At 33.2% G+C, this 19,733-nt stretch overlaps 1 pseudogene; it reads left to right on the top strand.

Moving 5' to 3' along the window:
- Positions 1 to 11,986: 11,986 nt before the first annotated feature.
- LOC120169374 lies at positions 11,987 to 14,146 on the top strand (annotated as a pseudogene).
- The last annotated feature ends 5,587 nt before the right edge of the window (positions 14,147 to 19,733 follow it).

The raw sequence follows: 19,733 nt of genomic DNA, 5'->3' as shown, positions 1-19,733 counted from the left end.
TTCTACAAATAATTTGCGACAATGTGACGTAAACAATATCGGTGATAAATACAATTAGGCTTCCATGACGATCCCATATGCTCGATTGCGTATCTAATCCCTGCGCCTCTGTCTGAAATAAGACATATCTCAGTAGGACACTATTGCAAGACATGTGATAGAACATATTTGTACAAGTACTTGAAGAATAATTAACAAGAGTCTATATCTTCCTTTTCAACTATTGCGAATGCGATGAGAATTGTTTTCCTATTTTCACCCTTTTCCACTGCCAACAACATTATTTATGTATATCTTTCGTACAACCAAGTGTCGTTGATTTGAACCATCGGCTTACAATGCTGAAATATATTAACACACTACAAAAATATCCAAAATAGCCTGTGAAATTTGCATGCACCTTGTACGACACGGTCGTTTTCATACGCCAACATATTTTCCAGTTTGATGAACATTCCCAATATGTATTTATTCATCAGTTTTAGCCATGGCTGCAACTCTTTGTACGATTCTTCCCATTGGCCATTTTCTTACCTTTCTTTATGGTAGTTAACAGTGTAGCTGTACTGAGATGTGATTGCAACAATACAATTAGGAACCATAATGTGTGGATTTACTTTGACCAATGGTATGACTGCATCACAAAAGATGTGAACATCTAAGTTAGGATGATCCTGAGTTGGCCTATTGGCAGTGTATACATGAGGTTGTTTGTATGTTGTTAGCTTCCATAAGTTGTTCAGTCTCTTCAAGGGACTTGTGGACACATTCAACTATGTACTTATCCGCGTCTATTTTTTTCACGGTCGACGTAACCGACCGACGTATATTATAGTTCTTAATTGTAGCCAGGATGAGTTCTTTTGTTCTAAATGTCATTCCAACATAGAACTCACCATCACCATGTTCGTTGTATTGCTCAAAATGCAGGAATTCTAGAAAGTCGAGAGCATTTAAAGGTTCCATCTTAACTGTTGTAAAGTAGGATGGTTGCCAGTAATAAGAAACAAGAGGTGTAACATGTGGAATGTCATAATCATTCATTCTCTCTAACATGTTAAGGTCGTCTGGCTTTTCATTGAAGGGGCCCACATTGTCACTATCTAGACCGATCTCCCTTAATGGTTCTTCGTCGAAATGCTTCACATTAAACTGGAATAGTTTAGCGTTTTTGACTATGGGGACAATAGGAGTAGAACCTTTATATCGATCACGATACCAATCATGAATCGTACTACGAAGATCAAAGTCGATGGCACCAGTACAAGAATGTCTCCACATAGATGTTGGTAAATTTTCAAATGGGTTAAACGCTTAATCTTCTTAATTGTACGTTCTATGTTACAGATTCAAGTCAAAGTCCAAGCTAGCAACGCAAGAACACCTTGGCATCAAATAATATGATTCACCAACGTCATTGCCCAAAGCATTAACATTCAATAAGTTCATTTCACTACGTAAATTAGTTGTCGGACAATGAATATTAGGATCGAAGTCAAAATCATCACGTCATCAATTTGACATAACAGTAGCATTATTATCATATGAAAAATCTACAAACAGCTCAAGTGGCCCTCTTAATGAATATTGCATGTGGCAATCGATTATCATGTCCACATCACTATCATCATCAATGCTGCATATATTGTATGTTAGTGGTTCTAACAACGTCGGTAGTCGATACTTCAACGTGCTCAGTTTTTTCTCGCGACCATGTGAAATAACATTATTGACTTATTTTATCATCTTCTTATAGTTAATTTTTTTGGCAAGGTCATTGTCACAGTATGTGCGGACTTAAAGACAATGTCAAAAGAATCATCGCTCATAATTATGCTATCATAGTATACCAAAGTAGTAACAGTTCCTCTCCTTGACATACTCTGAAAATATATATGATTTTGCAGATATGAAGATCAAAATATACATGAAATGACAATGACTTCAAACTATGTAATAATCAAGAATCGTCAAATAAACTTATGAGTGAGAATGAGCATGTTGATCAATTTCCTTATTTACTTTAACTTTTGTGTGTGCACTTTGCTTTTCAGCACTATTTACTTGAAATACATATTGGAATAGAAGTCTTGTTTTTTTTTTTTTTTAAATAGAATAGAAGTTTGACGAGATGTGGAAGGGACTTGGACGACTTGCAGATAATATCCTTGACTTGAATTGACATGGAAAAAATCTCGCGTTTTGCAAAGTGTGAGTTCCTGATATTCCTGTCGTGGCATCATCTGATATGATGTGCCTCGCGTCTTATATTCCTGACCCCAATAGCAGATATTCCCAACTATTGCCTACTTAAATTCCTCTTGTTCAATCAACCCAAACCATCTTCGCGAAACCTGCTAAAAAAACTTATAGTTTGAAAAATGCATCCTATTTTGGTGGGATATGGGGATTTTCTTTGAATACTTCTCGAAACAGTGTTGCATTTTTTCCTTTGCATTTTGTACCGAATGTACCAAGAACAATATTAAGGCATCATCTTTTAGTGGCATCTAGATTTTTGTTTGGGCTTTACGAGCTATTCCTCTAAGAATTGGGTCCATGCGGTCACCTTTTGAGAAACCTTCTGAGCTTTTTTCTTTTCATTCAATATCAACTGCACGTAGAAAGAAGACGTTTTTCTTTTCGTTCTCTAGCGGCGATATCCGTTTATTATGGAATGCAACATATATTTCTATGGCTCGGTGATATCCGTTTATTATGGAAGGCAACATCTATTTCTCATTTCCCCTACTATGTATTAAAATTAAAATGTAAAAACAGTTTAAGTTATTTACAAAAATCGTACCCTGTTTACAATTTCTTATATGTGTTCACATTAGTTTCAATTGAAATATAAGTTGTAAAATTACGCTTGTAACCTCAAAAATTTTCATAAATGTTTCGTTTAACATCCTATATTACTCAGTTAAAATTAATCTTAACCCATTTTTAGCTCCGAGGTTCTTTTTAAAATAATAACTCCATATTTGTACAAATTTATTGATTTTATGACTTCTTTACATTAATTAGTACATCGCGTTTTATGCAACGTGATTTCCTTCTGAACTATTAGATTTTATTCGATTTAAAGAGTCGCATTTTTCCAATGCGTACCTCGCGTCCTAGGAAAAGTGAGGTCCATGATGTGAAACGCTTCGGGATGAGTGTGAGGCTTGTTATAAATCCTCACTCATTTTGCAAAGTTTTCTAAACATGTTTCAAAGCAAAATGACAAAAAATATTTTTTTTCAATATTACCGAATCTTTGATAGAAATCTTAACAAAAATTCTACTTCATGTTGCATCTAACTCCATCATCGATTTTGTCAACGCGAAGTTGAGTTGTAAGAGTTTTCATTAAGCTGCCGATTAGGATTACATTTTCAAGAACGTTTCCATGAAAAATATTAGCATCACACCATGGTTTCAACCTGAGAAGATGATTAACCAAAGATGTTGAACCAAGTTTTATAATATTTTGATATAACAAATTAAAGCAAAATATTTTTGGACTTAAATTGAATTTGTTCAAAGTTTTCAAAAATAATTCAAAGTCCATTAAAAGTGAATTTGAGCAATAATTTGATTTTCAATGTACGAAGTACCGATACTGTTCTTACAATATTGATATTATATGAACAGTATCGATATTGTTCATGTGGTGCTGATACCCAAGGTAAGAGAAGTATCGATACTCTCAAGGTAGTATCGATACTACCAGCTTGCTCAAATTCTAGAATGCAAAATAGGTACCGATACCCAAAGGGGTACCGATACTACTTTACATAGTAGTATCGATACCATAGGCTTAGTATCGATACCGTCATGTCCAATGGCTAGTAACAACTAGTTTTATTTAAATATTACAAAGGTAGTACTGATACTCCCTATAGGAGTATCAATACCCTCTAACTGGACAGTTTTTTTTACAGAGAAACCATCTCCAAACAGCTAGAAATCATCCCCAACGGCTACAAAACAGACACAAACACAAACACATTCCAACATATAAATACAAGTTCAAGACACTTGGAGAAGTGTTCTAACACCTATCCAAGAAATCAAACACAAGAGAAATATTTTTCACTCTTTATTTTCTTTCTCTTGTAAATATTACGTTTTTGTGAGCTATAATTTGTAAACACCCTACCTTGTAAAGATTTTATTGTTTACTTCTTTTATCCTTTTGTAAAAGAGTTTTGGTTCTAGCTAAGCCTATTAAAAGCTAGGGATTAGCAAAGGTTATCTCTTTGTCATTGAAAAAGAAATAACAAATTAGTGGATTTGTTGGAAAATCTTTAGTGAGGAGCTTAGGTAGGGGATGTAATCTTTGGTTGAGAAAGTCAAACCGCTATAAATCATTGTACAATATTTTTCTACCCCTTTAAATCTCATTATTCCCTAAAAATTCTCAAACAGTCAATTCACCCCCTCTTCGCAATATTTTCGGTTGTCAATTTGAGCTTCATAATCCCAACAATTAGTATCAAAGTTTGACTCTTTAGAAGGCTTCACATCCTTGAGACGATCCTTAAAGAAGCTCTACCGATTTTCAACAATAACCGACAAAAAGATGACTTCCACCTCCGGCTCGTTCTACATGGAAGACTCTCAACCAATCAACAAGCCTTTATATTTCAATGGAGCAAACTACCATCATTAGAAGAAAGTAACAAAGATATTCTTCAAATCTAATGATCTTTATGCATGAGAGATGATTGAGAATGACTACTCTTCTCTAAAGAAGAAGAAGAAGTGGAGTGTCCAAGAACAGAAGAAAGCTCAACAAAATGTCAAGGTCATGCACATGTTGTTTTGTGCATTTAGTTTGGATATTTATGGAGTTTCTTCATGTTCAAATGCCAATGAGCTTTGGAATAAGCTCGAAGAGATTCATGGAAACAAGAAAGAAGAACCAACAAATGTGGTATCCTTAATGGCTCTTGAAGAGCATGAGGTATCTTCTATAACTCAAATGAATTAAATTCATATTCTTTTAATGAGTTACAAGTTGCATATGATGAATTGTATTTGGAATTTGAGACCATGAATTCCAAATATAAGAAATTAATTTAAAAATTCAAAACTAAAAATGATTTTCTTCTGAAAGCAAAATTGGATTTTAAAAAGCAAAATGAAATTTTGAAAAATGATTTTGAGCTTTCAAAAATCAAAATCAATGATTTCCAAAAAGAAAATCTTGATTTGAAAGTTAAGCTTGAAAGCTTGATAAAGGAAAAAAGAATTAATTTCTCAAACCAATACCAATTCATCATTTTTAAAAAGGCAAAATGCTCACATTGTCATTTTCATGGTCATATGGAACATGCTTGTCCTATAAAGAAAAAAAAATCTTTTAAAATTAGACGAGTATGGGTTCCTAAGGGAGCAAGGGACATTGAAACTAATGTTCAAGGATCCAAAGCAATTTGGATTCCAAAATCTACTTAAATGTCTCTTGTAGGTGTGTGTGAACAATGGTGATGAAAATGAAGATTTTCAAATGCTCTAGCCACACTTGAAAAGGGTAAACTCTAAGCTTAAAAGCTTTTTGATTTTGCATAATGGGTTGCTCATTTAGTTTTATGCATGCATGAGTTTTGATCTTAAATGATTATGCATTGTTTTTCTATCTCATGTATGTTAAAAAGGAATTGTGATGAACATTTTCTAAAGTTTAATTTTTTTCATAAATGTTTGTTCATCATAATAAATTTTGGTCAAGATTGATTTTTAATACATAAGATATCTCTCTAACAATTGATATCAATTTTTCAAATTCTTTGTCTTTACAAAATTTTAATTTTTGACCTCAAATTTAAATGTTTATGCAAGTGATTTATTGCAAATGACATCTCTCTAACAATTGATATAATTTTTTTTAAATTCATAACATTTTTGGACAGCTTTATGCACATGCACTTAATTTCAACAATTGATATTGCATAAAGTTTATTAGACTTGGATATATTAAATTTCATGTGCTACTAACATTTTGTTCATCTTTGTTGAAATTCAATTTCTTTTAAGTGTTAAGCTTTTAAAATCAAATTTTGTTTGGAGTACTTTTTTTAAGAGAGAGCTTTTGATTTTTCAAATGCTTTTAATGATAAAATTACTACTTACTCTCCATTGTTATTTTTGAACTTTAAAGTTGAATTATTTTTTATATAACAAAAAGGGGGAGAAATTAGGTTTGAAAAATTCAATTTCAAAAATGAAAAAAAGAGGAGTTTTAATGTCTTTCTAAATATTTCTCTTTTTCATTAAATGTTTTTTTAGGGGAAGTTTTGTCAAAAACAATTTTTCAACTGTTTTGTTATATCAAAAAAGGAGAGATTGTTGAATCAAGTTTTATAATATTTAGATATAATAAATTAAAGTAAAATGTTTTTGGACTTGAATTGAATTTATTCAAAGTTTCCAAAGTTTTCAAAAATAATTCGAAGTCCATTAAAAGTGAATTTGAGCACAAAACTAATTTTCAATATATAAAGTACATATATTGTTCTTACAATATTGATACTATATGAACAATATCAATATTGTTCATGTGGTATCGATATCCAAGGTAAGAGAAGTATCAATACTCTCAAGGTAGTATCGATACTACCAGCTTGTTCAAATTCCAGAATACAAAATAGGTATTCATTCCCAAAAGGGTATCGATACTACTTTACATAGTAGTATCGATACCATAGGCTTAGTATCGATACTGTCAGGCCCAACGGCTAGTAACGGTAGTTTTATTTAAATATTACAAAGGTAGTACCAATACTCCCTATAGGAGTAGTGGAGTACTGATACCCTCTGTACTGAGCAATTTATTTTTGAAGAGTAAACATCCCCAAACGGCTAGAAATCATCTCCAACTGCTGGAAACAACCAAAAATACATTCTAACATATAAATACAAGTTCAAGACACTTGAAGAAGTGTTAGAACATCTATCCAAGCAATCAAACACAAGAGAAATATTTTTCACTCTTTATTTTCTTTCTTTTGTAAATATTGTGTTTTTGTGAGCTATAATTTGTAAACACCCTACCTTGTAGAGGTTTTATTGTTTACTTCTTTTATCCTTTTGAAAAAGAGTTTTGGTTCTAGCTAAGTCTGTTAGAAGCTAGGGAGTTGTAAAGGTTATCTCTTTGTCCTTGAAAAAGAAAGAACAAATTAGTGGATTTGTTTGAAAATCCTAAGTGAGGAGCTTAGGTAGTGGATGTAGACTTTGGTTGAGAAAATGAACCACTATAAATTGTTGTGCAATATTTATCTATCCCTTTAAATCTCCTTACTCCCTAAAGATTCTCAAAAAACCAATTCATTCCCTCTTGGCAATATTTTCGATTGTCAATTTGAGCTTTATAATCCCACAAAAGATCACTTCATGCTACCAATCCTGAAGCTTTATATATAGAATGCATGTTTAATTTTTTCAGTGGAAAAAATTCGGACTTCAGTCTACATTTATTGACGTAAGTGGCCAATAGAGGTAACACTCTCGCCATATATGTTTATGGTCTTAGTCTAGTTTGTTATGGGGGAATTGAGGGATGAAGGACTTTGAATCGTGAGAGCTCTAGATCTCTCAAAAATAAATTTACTTGAACTTCGTCCGGAGATGAATTCGTTTCTAGATTTACAGTCGTGACATCGACACTACGTTGCCTTCCTAGAATAAATTGAAGATTGCAGTTGCCCTACCAACTGTGCGCATAATTCAAGCCTCTAACATTGGTACCGACATTATGACAATCTATCTACTTGTTATGCTTCTTGTTTTTGAAACCATGACGCAAGTTTGTTTTGTCAAGTTGTACGTAACTGTCATGCTCAATATTATTAGTGTCTATTTATATAACAATCTATATGTTTGATATTATTGGCGTTATTAGTATCTATTTACATGAGAATCTACTTTTTAAAAATGTTATTACACTAAATATTACGTAATCAAAATATAATGTAGAGGTTGTGTAATTTTATTAAATACTATGTAATAAAAATAAAATGATTAAATTTAACACTAAAATTAAAATTAATAAACTAATTCGAAAAGACCTCGCATTCCGCGAAGTACCTTGGATATCACCACTCGCGAATTTTTCGTGACGGTTCATTTTCTCGTGAACCTCACTTTATGCAAAACGTGAGATAATCTTACTTGTACTGTTTGGGGATATTTTTCTAACAAATCTTTGCTAAGGGTGTTATTGTTAGAAAAAATAATTGATAGGGGGTTTTAATATAATATTGCCTGCCAACGTACAGCCCCCTTTGATTTCTTCCGTAAAGAAAGTGGTTTCGGGAAAATTAAAGCTTTGTTTGGAATGTGTCCATGTGAAAACATGGGTTAACATTCGACGGTGTGGCAGCTAAAATCAGCTTTAAAATAATGGTTTTGAGCAAATTTGAAATCTGGGTTTGTGGTAGATAATTATTATCACAGTGATATGTCTTCTAGAATAGTTATAGTTTTGAAATGGTTCAAGAGAACTATTTTTGTCAAATGCATCAGCGGCGAATCCTGTACGGACTTTTCCTTTGAAGTTGACCCTTCCGCACAGGGGGAGATGTGTACTTATACTACAACATGAATCAAACTTTAACTTCTTCTAATATACTTTTATCATTAATTAATTATATTTTTAAGATAATACGACTTTTAATCGTGTTCTTGTACCGAGTCTCGGGCCTTATCGTTAACAAATAATGGGCTATGAGACCCAAGAAAACACAATGGCTCATTTGAAGTATGCCAATGCCGGCAAATACTAATCAGTTCTTGTAGTTTTCTTAATTTATCCCATACAGGAGAGAAACCCTAAATTCAGATATGTATGTGAAGGGAGAAGCAAGTGTTGTACCCTCTAATATCACACGTCTTACGAGTTTACGGTCACGAATACACATAGGGAAGACTGAATATAATATATATATATATAATTTTAAAATTAATGTATGCTTTATATAATCTTTATATATATTTTTATCCCTAATATTTTACAAATTTACCGTCCCATAAAATTTTAAAAATATATTTCTCTAACACAAAATCTTACATTCATCCCGTTATCAACTTTTTTTCTTATAAAATCAACTAATTTTATTCAAAATAGGAAATATCTCAAATTACAATAAATATTTATAATCATAATCGTAAATTAAGTACATACTTAGAAAAATTTCTTATAATCATTTAAATAAAACTAGAAACTTAAGATCATACAATGAATATACAAGGTAATATTAAATCTAACCAATAAACTCAAACAAAGATAGATACAAACAAATCTGATCGCATTGACAAACGAACCACAAAAGGAGATCAAGCTATTGAAAAACCACCGAAAAATTGCAAATCAGACTCGAGCGACATGAAAATCTATTCACGAATGTAAATCGGGTATCCAAATCTAATCTGAGAGTCCAAAATAAGAAAGATCAAGAAGATATCAGATAAATACCATCTTGATCAGTCATGACAATATCAAATCAACCCTTAAAAGAAAGATAAAAGAAAAAACGGCCAAAGAATCGAAAAACATAAGAAAATGTGCTATAAAAGTAGATGAAAATGTGACACACATACAGACTTATTGAAAATAAAAAACAAAAGAAAATAAAGATACGATATAAAAAAGAAAAATACAATAAAAAATATTGACGATCTAAAGTCAATATTAAAATTAATACTAGCACCTATTAATAAAGACGAAAAGAAAAGAGACGAGTGTCACAACAATAATAGAAAATTATCCCGTTATAAACTTAGAAAATGACACATGCGTATATTAAATATAAGCATGTCCTAGACCACATTGCCCAATATTCTCCAATCCAACAATCACCGTACAATTTGGAAGACGAAGGAAATCTGAAAATTCCGGTGAGTGCCCACTCTTTAATGTTGACATTATAATATCTCTACCCCAAGCCCATATATTTCACTGCCCGAACCCTATCTCCTGTTTTTTTTTTTGTTTTTTTTTGCATAATCATTGCTCGTAAAGCAATAAGATATTTGGGGATGTATGATATTAATTATTGTTAATGATTTAATAATTCATTGATTAAAATTAAAGGCTTCCTTAAAAATGAGGACTTCAATGAAAAAATTCCAATTTCAATAATCCAAATACAAACACTCTAAAACTTAGATAGCTGTTACTGTAATTTACCCTTATTATTTCATTGGATCTGGCTTTGTTGTGATTTTTAAAGTTGAAAGCATAAAATAATGTGGATTGAGATGTCATGAATACATAATATTATTAATTTTTGAATTTTGTTTTGCCGATGCATAATTAAACAAAGAAAAGTTGAAACTTGAGGGAAAACGACGTTAAAATGATGTATAAATAATAAAAGCAATTTTACACGTGGACCAATCGAGTCATAGAGATACATAAAAGGGGCAGAAGATATAATCACAATAATACAAAATGATCTCACCCACCATGTAAACTGTATTATCTAATTCATACTTGCTTTGTGCAATAGTATTCCCCTCCCCCCTAATAAAACCTCATTGTAAATAAAGAATATGGTAAAATATGTGTTTAATATCTAAATTATCAGTTTTTGTATGTTTTAATACTTATTTTTTTTTTCAAAATCATACATAACGTTTAGTTTTTATTTTATTTTAGTATCATCTAAAAACTTGACGTTAAGTTTCGAAAAATTAAAAGTTTAGGTTCTAAAATGGATAAAATCTCAAAAGTTTAGGTACTAAGCGCATTAAGTTTTTAATGATAGGTATTGAAATAAAACGAAAACTAAACGTTAAGTATGATTTTAAAAAATTGAAAGTTTAAGTAGTAAAACGAATTAAAACTAATAATTTATGTACTAAACACATAATTTACCCTAAATAATATACAACCGACTACTGACTTTGCATGTGGCCGGCGTGGCATAATATTTTTAGTAGTGTTTCTTTGAAAATTAAATTAAATTAAATTAATCCGGAATCATTTCTTTATCCCTTGTTTTATGCTTTGGAACCCAAAGGTATTAAAATTCAGTTTGTTGTCAATACACTGATTACGTATATTATTTTGGGGGTAATTTACATTTTAGATCATTGAGTTTATTTTTAATTTAGTTAGTTAAAATTTAAATTAATGATTTATAATATAAACTACCCATTTATTTTATTTGATTTGTGAAAAAAAATACTAGTTTTCTTTTAAGTGAAGGGAGAAAAACCAAAAAGTTGGTGGAAGAAATGACAAATAAACTGGTTCAATAAATATAAAATTAAGATTCTTTCTATTTTTTACTTAAAATATGTAAGGTTTTGTAAATGATGTCCATGGATTGAAATATTTAAAAAAAATATATATTTAAAAAAAACATTTTACAAAAGATCACAAAAGACTGATAAAAATTATATAAGAGATATGGATACCGTAGAGGCTTCTTAGGAGAGTAATTAATTTATTATTGATATTGTATATATATTTTATAAATTTTAATTTATTTTTATGTATTTAAATAAATAAAGAGATAGAACAAGATTAAAATTTGACTTGGGCAAGCAAAGGTGCCTCTTGATCTTCCAACTCGTAGACGATGATGTAAGCATAAAATATCCTTGGTTAGATAAATCAACCAAACATTTAATCTTAAAAATCCATCTATTTTTTATATATTGTAAAGACATTAACGATCTTTCAAACTTAATTTATTTTATATATAATCGTTAAAATTTAAATATATGATCTTATTTAAAGATCTAATGGCTCATTTGGTTGTTGGTGAAAATCCATCTATTTTTAATATATCAATTTTCGGTTTATAGATTTTTATTTTGGATTTTTTTTACAAAATAAAAAATTAAATCTAAAATTTTCCCCCAAAATAAAAAACTTTAAAGCTAATTTTACAGTATTTTCCCGTTGGCTTGGCTATGAGATAACAATCACTTTATTAGTATATTATTCTATTTACTGCCGTGGGATAGTAACCGTCGATACTAAATCCACTGAGCAGAGAGCTGTCAGGAGGAAAAAAACATAATCATGGCTCGATTAACGTTGGTATCCTCCATCATCTTTGTGCTATGCTGCGTTGCCGGAGCATCAACTTTCGGTGAATCCAACCCTATTCAGATGGTATCCGACGGTCTCCGTGGCTTCCAGTCCTCTGTTCTTAATGTCATCGGCCATACTCGTCATGCTCTCTCCTTCGCCCGCTTTGCTTACAAGTAAGCTTTCGTTTGCTCATCGGAATTTCACATCCTTTATGTTGCTTCTTTGGTTTAGCACTCTAAAAATAGAAACCCTCGAGAAAAATTGAAAATTTAGATGAAAATTTGATATATATTTTTTAAATTTTTTGGTTTAGGCATAGGAGGAAGTAAGAGAGCGTGGAGGAGATGAAGCTTCGGTTTCAGATTTTCAAAGAGATTTTGGATTTAATCCGATCCACTAACAAAAAACGCTTATCTTATACTCTTGGTGTTAATCGTAAGTTCTTTTTCTTAAGTTGAAAGATTATTTCAGTCAACATCCACGATCTGTAGGTGAATCGGAATTGCCTGATTCCGGCTCCAAGCTGATTCAGCTCAGCTAGTTCCAGTATATTTGTTACCGGTCAACGGTAGCCTGAACTTACGTTGGTTCTGATGAAACTGTGAACTCATGATGTTCTGTTTTGTATTTTATTATGAACTGGTCTTTTGTTTGAGTCAACGCCGCAGAGTTTGCTGATTGGAGCTGGGAAGAGTTTCAAAAGCACATGCTCGGTGCTTCTCAAAACTGCTCCGCCACTCTAAAGGGCAGTCACCAGCTCACTGATGTCGTCCTTCCTGAATCGGTACAAATATGAGCATGAAGAATCTTTTACGATGCTGTATTATCTGTATTTGGTTTGATCGTTGGATACAATTATCTGTTAGATGTTAATATATTTACTTCTTTTGAAGTTTATTTCCATACATGGGAGAATCATATCGTTATATTCATTTGTTTGACATAAGCATCAAGTGTTGTGATAAGTGGATAACATGTGCATAATAATCGAATAATATCTGCAGAAAGATTGGAGGGAAACAGGCATTGTCAGCCCTGTCAAAGATCAAGGCAAATGTGGGTCTTGCTGTACATTCAGCTTAGCTCTCGTATTCATGTTCAAATACGAGTTGAACACGTGTTGGATACGGGTATTTCAAGAAAAAAAATGTTTAGCTCTTAAACGTTTTAAGCTGTGAGTTGTGACCATTATGCATTTGGATATTGCAGTACCACTGGGGCTTTGGAGGCAGCTTACCATCAGGCGTTTGGGGAAGGAATCTCTCTATCTGAGCAGCAGCTTGTGGACTGTGCTGGAGCCTTTGATAACAACGGTTGCAATGGTGGGTTGCCGTCTCATGCCTTTGAATACATCAAACATAACGGCGGCCTTGATACCGAGGAAGCTTACCCCTACACTGCAAAAGATGGTGTATGCAAATTCTCTTCAGCAAATGTGGGTGTCAAGTCGCTGACTATGTCAACATTACCATGGTAAGTTCATGGTATTGCTTTTCTGGTATAAAGCTGAAAACAAATGCCTTATGGATTCAAACGTTTCATCTTTTGGATAACCAAACATAGGGTGCTGAAGACGAATTAAAGCATGCAGTCGCCTTGGTTCGGCCGGTTAGCGTGGCATTTCAAGTTATCTGTGGTTTCCGTTTCTACAAGAGTGGGGTTTTCTCCGCTGAATAATGTGGCAGCACTTCACAGGTAAGGTTTTTCTTGTGTTACTGTCAAATATAGATACTTGTGCCTAATCCAAAACTCCGGGCTTTTTTCTTTATGTTGCAGGATGTGAACCACGCTGTTCTGGCAGTCGGATATGGAGTTGAGAACGGCGTTCCGTATTGGCTCATCAAGAACTCACGGGGAGCTGATTGGGGGTGAAAATGGCTACTTCAAGACGGAGTTTGGGAAAAATATGTGTGGTAAGTCCCATCCTCAGTTGGATTTCAGACATTTCTATTCATTTTAGGAAATATTCGTGTTGAGTTCTCTTTATGCTTATATATTGAATTTGGTTGTTTGCAGGTGTGGCAACATGTGCATCATACCCAATTGTTGCTTGATCTGATTGAGCAGCTGTCTGGATTATGCCATTGTTTAGTGCTTAAAACGGTGTAAGAAAGTGAAGGGTCAATGTCATGGTGTTTAGTTGAAGGAACTTTGCTTAATATTCAATAATTACAAACATTTGTAAGATGCAGATCTGTCGTGCACAACAAAGACGAAAATTTAAATTTCATATTGTAGACACCATATTTCGTCCCCATGAATAATTATATAATTATATGATACATATATATTATATGATATATAATGTTAGTTACATGTTTTTTCTTACAGGCCCAATGAAACACAAATGCAAATGAGCCACAACCCACACGTTACCAGAACCAGACACGACTTTTCTCACCCCAACGCTGTTTCGAAGCCCCCATCTCGCACGCATCTCCAACCGTCCGACGAATATGGAGCATCATCAACGAAACCGAACCACAACCACCCCGAACTTTTCGGCGTACCACCAAGTCAAAAACAGAAAACACAAATCTCTCGAAAATTCAAACTAAAAATAGAGTTCTAAAACTATAAATACGCATGCAAGACACAAGCATCAAGTGGACTACGATTACATACAAAAAATACACAAAAACATGGAACCAAAATCAGATGAAGGGGCAACGATTTGGAAAAACCCGGAGGAGAAAAGGAATTCTGAAAAAAAATCAAATTATCCGAGCGTGAGAAGAAAAGTTTGCGAAAGAAGAATCAAGCATTAAAACGGAGAACGAACCTTTAAACTCCGAGCAAGCTAGCGTCCGAAAGAGGATCTCTAAGTTTGAAAAAGGTAAAAAACGTAACCCTTTTCTTTAGATCTACTCTATTCTACTTGGTTACTTGAAAAACTAACCTTAGATTTATGTTTCGGGCTTTAAAGCGGTTAAAAGGATGAACTTTGTAAATATCTGGTTACCGAGGGCGGTGATGGCCGTGATTTTCCAGCCTGAAAATATTAGAGCATTTGAAAGGGGGGAGAGCTGAAATCTTAGAAATTAGACAGTTGAAATTAGGCTTTAAAAATAGGTTATATAATAAACCCATTTAAATGTTGCCTGATCCGTGTAAAGCTTGTAAACCCGCGTGTTTTATTGGTCTTGGGAAACAATGTGTTAATTCCTTCTATGTTTAGAATAAATTCAATTTGGTCTCGTAATTAGCCTTAGTTTAAGTCATGTTTCTGTGTAATATAATGCTTAATGCCCTTTAATCCCTGGATTTGCTGAATGTGATTGAATTCCATGTATCTCACTTCTTAATAAGCTGATTTGATGCCTCTTATTTCACTGATTAATTTGAAAGGACGTGACCTCCATTTTGCTTGGTTATGATAGTTGAATTCATTTTCTTAAACTTTCGTTTATATGGCATTAATTAGTATGGTTAAAACATTGGTTTAATGAGTTGAAGGTTCCCATAAATTCATAATTAGGTGCTGTGTGAATCCTAATTTACTAACTTGGAGTAAATATGGTCATTAATCACTATTAAATCATATTTTAACTAAAGTAGTAATAATGATATTAATTTGACTAATTCGGGCATTAATTATTTTAATGGAGATAGTAACTAAGGAAATTATTTTTCAGGTTTGATTAATAAAATGATTAGAATTCTTTAAACAATTCGTTATTTGATTAATTCATTTGTTAGGTTAGACAATTAGTATTATTATTTCTATTATTTTATTTTATTATTATTATTATTACTATTTTAATTAATTTTTACTCGATATTTTTTTTACATTTGGTTTTTCAGTAGTAATTTCAACCGATCAATGGTAATTAAGTCGAGTTGAATTTTTAAATTTAAATTTTATTTTTTCGCAACTAAGACAACCGAAAAATTAATTGGTACCGAAAGAGCAGTTCAAGGGTGCTAATCTTTCCTTGACCGTAACCGACTCCCGAACTCGATACATTTCTGGTACGACGCAGATCAGGTAAGATGGTGTCCGACCCACCTAAATTCGTTTTAAAGTGGTCGGTGAAGACTCTAACCCAATCATTTTAAGTCGAAGCCCAATTCGGGGCCAAACCGAAAGACGGTCGCGACAGCTTTGCGACTCTGCTGGGGACAGGTAAGTGAGTCAGACCATAAATTAATTTCCGGTTGTCTATTTTATCGAAAATTGCAAGTTTAAATTTTAATTTATTTATTCGATTCCAATTATTTATGTTTGAATAATTTTCAAATAAATAATTGTATTGATGTTTTTTCAATGATTTCATATCTTTAACTTTTTCCATCTAAGGCTCCATACCCGAGCTCCGAACCCTATTTAAGTGGGGGTAAAAGCGACGCCTTCGTGTGAATTTATTCACCGCACAGACTTAGCAAGTAGCCTTCGGGATTCATATACCTTATGTTTTCGTGTGGATTTATTCACCGTGCAGGCATAAGGGAATGTTTCATCTCGAGTTTAACTTAGTCCACACAAGCTTGTAATGGGCTTAGGACTAAGGGTCTGGCAAGCCCAAGGGGGCACCAGCAAGGAGAACTTGGATACCGTTTTTTAGAACCTAAACCGGGAGACTATGGAAAAATAGAGCCCACTCCAAAACCTTATTCCAAACCCTAGGCTGCTTGGTTTTTTTTCCCTGCTTTATTTTCTGTTCAAAGCATGTGAACTAGACAAATATGCAGTTATGATTTGTTTGAAATTAGCATGCGGGATAGAGATCATGTCCGGGTAGGAATTAAAGCATGTGGGGTAGATATCATGTGTGGTATGATTTTTTTACTTTTATTTTTTTATTTTGATTTACCTTACTAACTCTTTTTATTATTCTCTTTCCTTTTATTTATCACTTGCATCATTTAAAAGAGGTGTTGATACACCAAAAACGTGTTTGTTAAACATGAATAATCTGCATTAATGAACAGAGGGGTTGTAATACAAGAGATGAAAATGCAGAGGACAATTTACAAGGCGACTATGTGTCATATTCAATCCAGAAGACGTGGTGCCCACAATTGAAGAGTATATCACTCTGTCGCATTATAAAGGACTCAGAATGAACCGGGTCTACATCAAGCACAATGAAAGTCTATATTTGAAGAACTAACTGGCAAAGGTTGCAGCGATAAGATGAACGTTACTGATCTTGGGAGTCCCTTCAAAGACAACGATGACAAAACGATAGCTGAAAATGGAGATCATTGCTGACGAATTCAAGAAACATACGAACGAACTTCACATAGTTCCTATTAATTGAGGGCTTCAATGACGTATTCGTTGGGAAAAGGTTTAACAGAAGATAAATACCAGAGATGCAGTCATTCGAGACTTCTTGGGCCAGTACAAAACGTAACTCAGCATTTTCACGGTTCATCCAGAGAAGCCAGAGCGGTTCGACAGGATGTTCAACCGGTAACAAAAGAAGTTAGAAGACTAGTCAACATATCAGAAGTTGTCAGGATATTTTTCTCTCTTAAAAGATAAAACACTTTTGTCTCCAATAAGGATTATTTCTAATAGCAGACACATTTTTCGGATCAATGCCTCGAACGTTGCATGCATCATGCATTCCTGTATATTTCGCATTATTTTTCTCTTTTTTTCATTACATTCACATGTCTCATAGAAAATAAAAACATTTCGATCCTATGACATATAAGGAGCTTTACCAACAATTGTTTGGCGCACATGTGGTGTCACCATATCTAGAGAGGTTCATCCAGAGAAGCCAGAGCGGTTCGACAGGATGTTCAACCAGTAACAAAAGAAGTTAGAAGACTAGTCAACATATCAGAAGTTGTCAGGATATTTTTGTCTCTTAAAAGATAAAACACTTTTGTCTCCAATAAGGATTATTTCTAATAGCAGACACATTTTTCGGATCAATGCCTCGAACGTTGCATGCATCATGCATTCCTGCATATTTCGCATTATTTTTCTCTTTTTTTCATTACATTCACATGTCTCATAGAAAATAAAAACATTTCGATCCTATGACATATAAGGAGCTTTACCAACAATTGTTTGGCGCACATGTGGTGTCACCATATCTAGAGAAATCCATGAAACCCCCGTACCCCAGGTAGTATGATGAGAACGCTCATTACGAATATCATAGCGGTGTCCCAGGGTACACTATCGAGAACTACTCCACATTCAAGAGAAAACAAGAATTGGATCGACTTCAACAACTCGGGGGCATCCAAGTGAGGAAGACCATTTCATCATTTGAGGCATTCTGTTTGAACTTTTTTTTCACTTTTTCTCAAGTTTTTGTAAGAACATTTGAATAATTTATGTTACTTTAGTGATGACGAGCAATGAATCACATTTACAAACTTGCAATTCTTTGAATATCAACTGAATTAAGAAACTCTGTAAATGGTTCAAAGTTACAGACCTTTGACAAAGTAACATGATTTAAAACAAAGACTTTGACCTTACCAGAATATACCCTCAAACATTGTACATGCTCTTGCAATTAACCAATATAACCTTTTCCTTTCATAAGGTGTGTACAACATGGGGCATCTTTTGCATATGTCATTTCTATATTTTTTTTATTTAAGACGTTCAATGATGATCATTATCTTTACAGATGGAATAGTCGAGTAAGTGAATCTAGTTTAGGTCAGTTGCTTGAAAATTGAACTCTAAAGATGAAATTTTTGACTTTTAACAACACCTAGACTATAACAGGTTCTTCTTGATAATCTTAAGAAATTAAATCCGTAAAGCTGAGCTATTCCACTAAGGCAATTGGTTATAGAGGAAACTTGAAAGCCCTGGCCTTATGAATAGATTACATTTAAACCATGACATTGCTCGAACACTTGGCAATTCGGTGTTTGCTCCACTGTTATTGTCTGGCCGAAGACTTTGTGATGAGATGAATCCTTCAGTTAACTTGATAAAAGTGATTATAATGTTAAGTTGTCCCTCTAAAGCAATTGGTTAAACGCCCTGACTTTATTAATTCAGCTAGCCTGATAACGGCAAATTAAATCAAATTTATCTAAGCAAGAAATTTTCGGTAATGATAAACTAAAGGAGTTAAGAAACACCTGTTATAGTCAACTACACACGAGCACTCAAGAATTTCATTTTTAGACCAATATTTTGTGCACTGCCTTTGTTAGAGGAGCCTACAAAGCTTAAACAAAAGGAAGATTTCAGAGGACCGAAATAAAAGGTCTAGAAATTGATTATGCTAGTTGCGTCATTTTGTCCGCACCCAATTGAAATGCCAAAGCATATTGCGATATTTTAAAAAAATGACATTTTGGGTTACCAAAACCTTAGAAAGGAGGCCAACCTAAATCCAACTAATCCATTTGAACATTTGTCAAAGAGCTGTAACTCTGAAAGCATTAAAAGAGCTCTTGATTCCTTTGATATTCGTTGAACTCACGTTTATAATTTGATTCAATTACAAACAATATTTTACAGCATTTTTATCATTTCCCCTCCTAAAATAAGAAAAAGGAGAAAAACATTTTCAAACAAAACAGTCTCAGATATGAAGGGTCTGTAAAGCCCAAGCTTGAAAAAGGATGGGGCACGATTGATTCCATATACCAGATTGGCAGACAAAACATGAGACTCCAGTCCAAGAGATAAAACATAATTCATTCATGTTGCATGCATCTTAGACATACCTAGGTGCATCACATTCATCATTTTAGC

This window comes from Hibiscus syriacus, unplaced genomic scaffold (genome assembly GCF_006381635.1).
Source record: "Hibiscus syriacus cultivar Baekdansim isolate YM2019G1 unplaced genomic scaffold, ASM638163v2 tig00111758_pilon, whole genome shotgun sequence".
NCBI lineage: Eukaryota > Viridiplantae > Streptophyta > Magnoliopsida > Malvales > Malvaceae > Hibiscus > Hibiscus syriacus.
The sequence above is the reverse complement of the archived record's forward strand: the minus strand, read 5'-3'. Positions and strand labels throughout refer to the sequence as shown.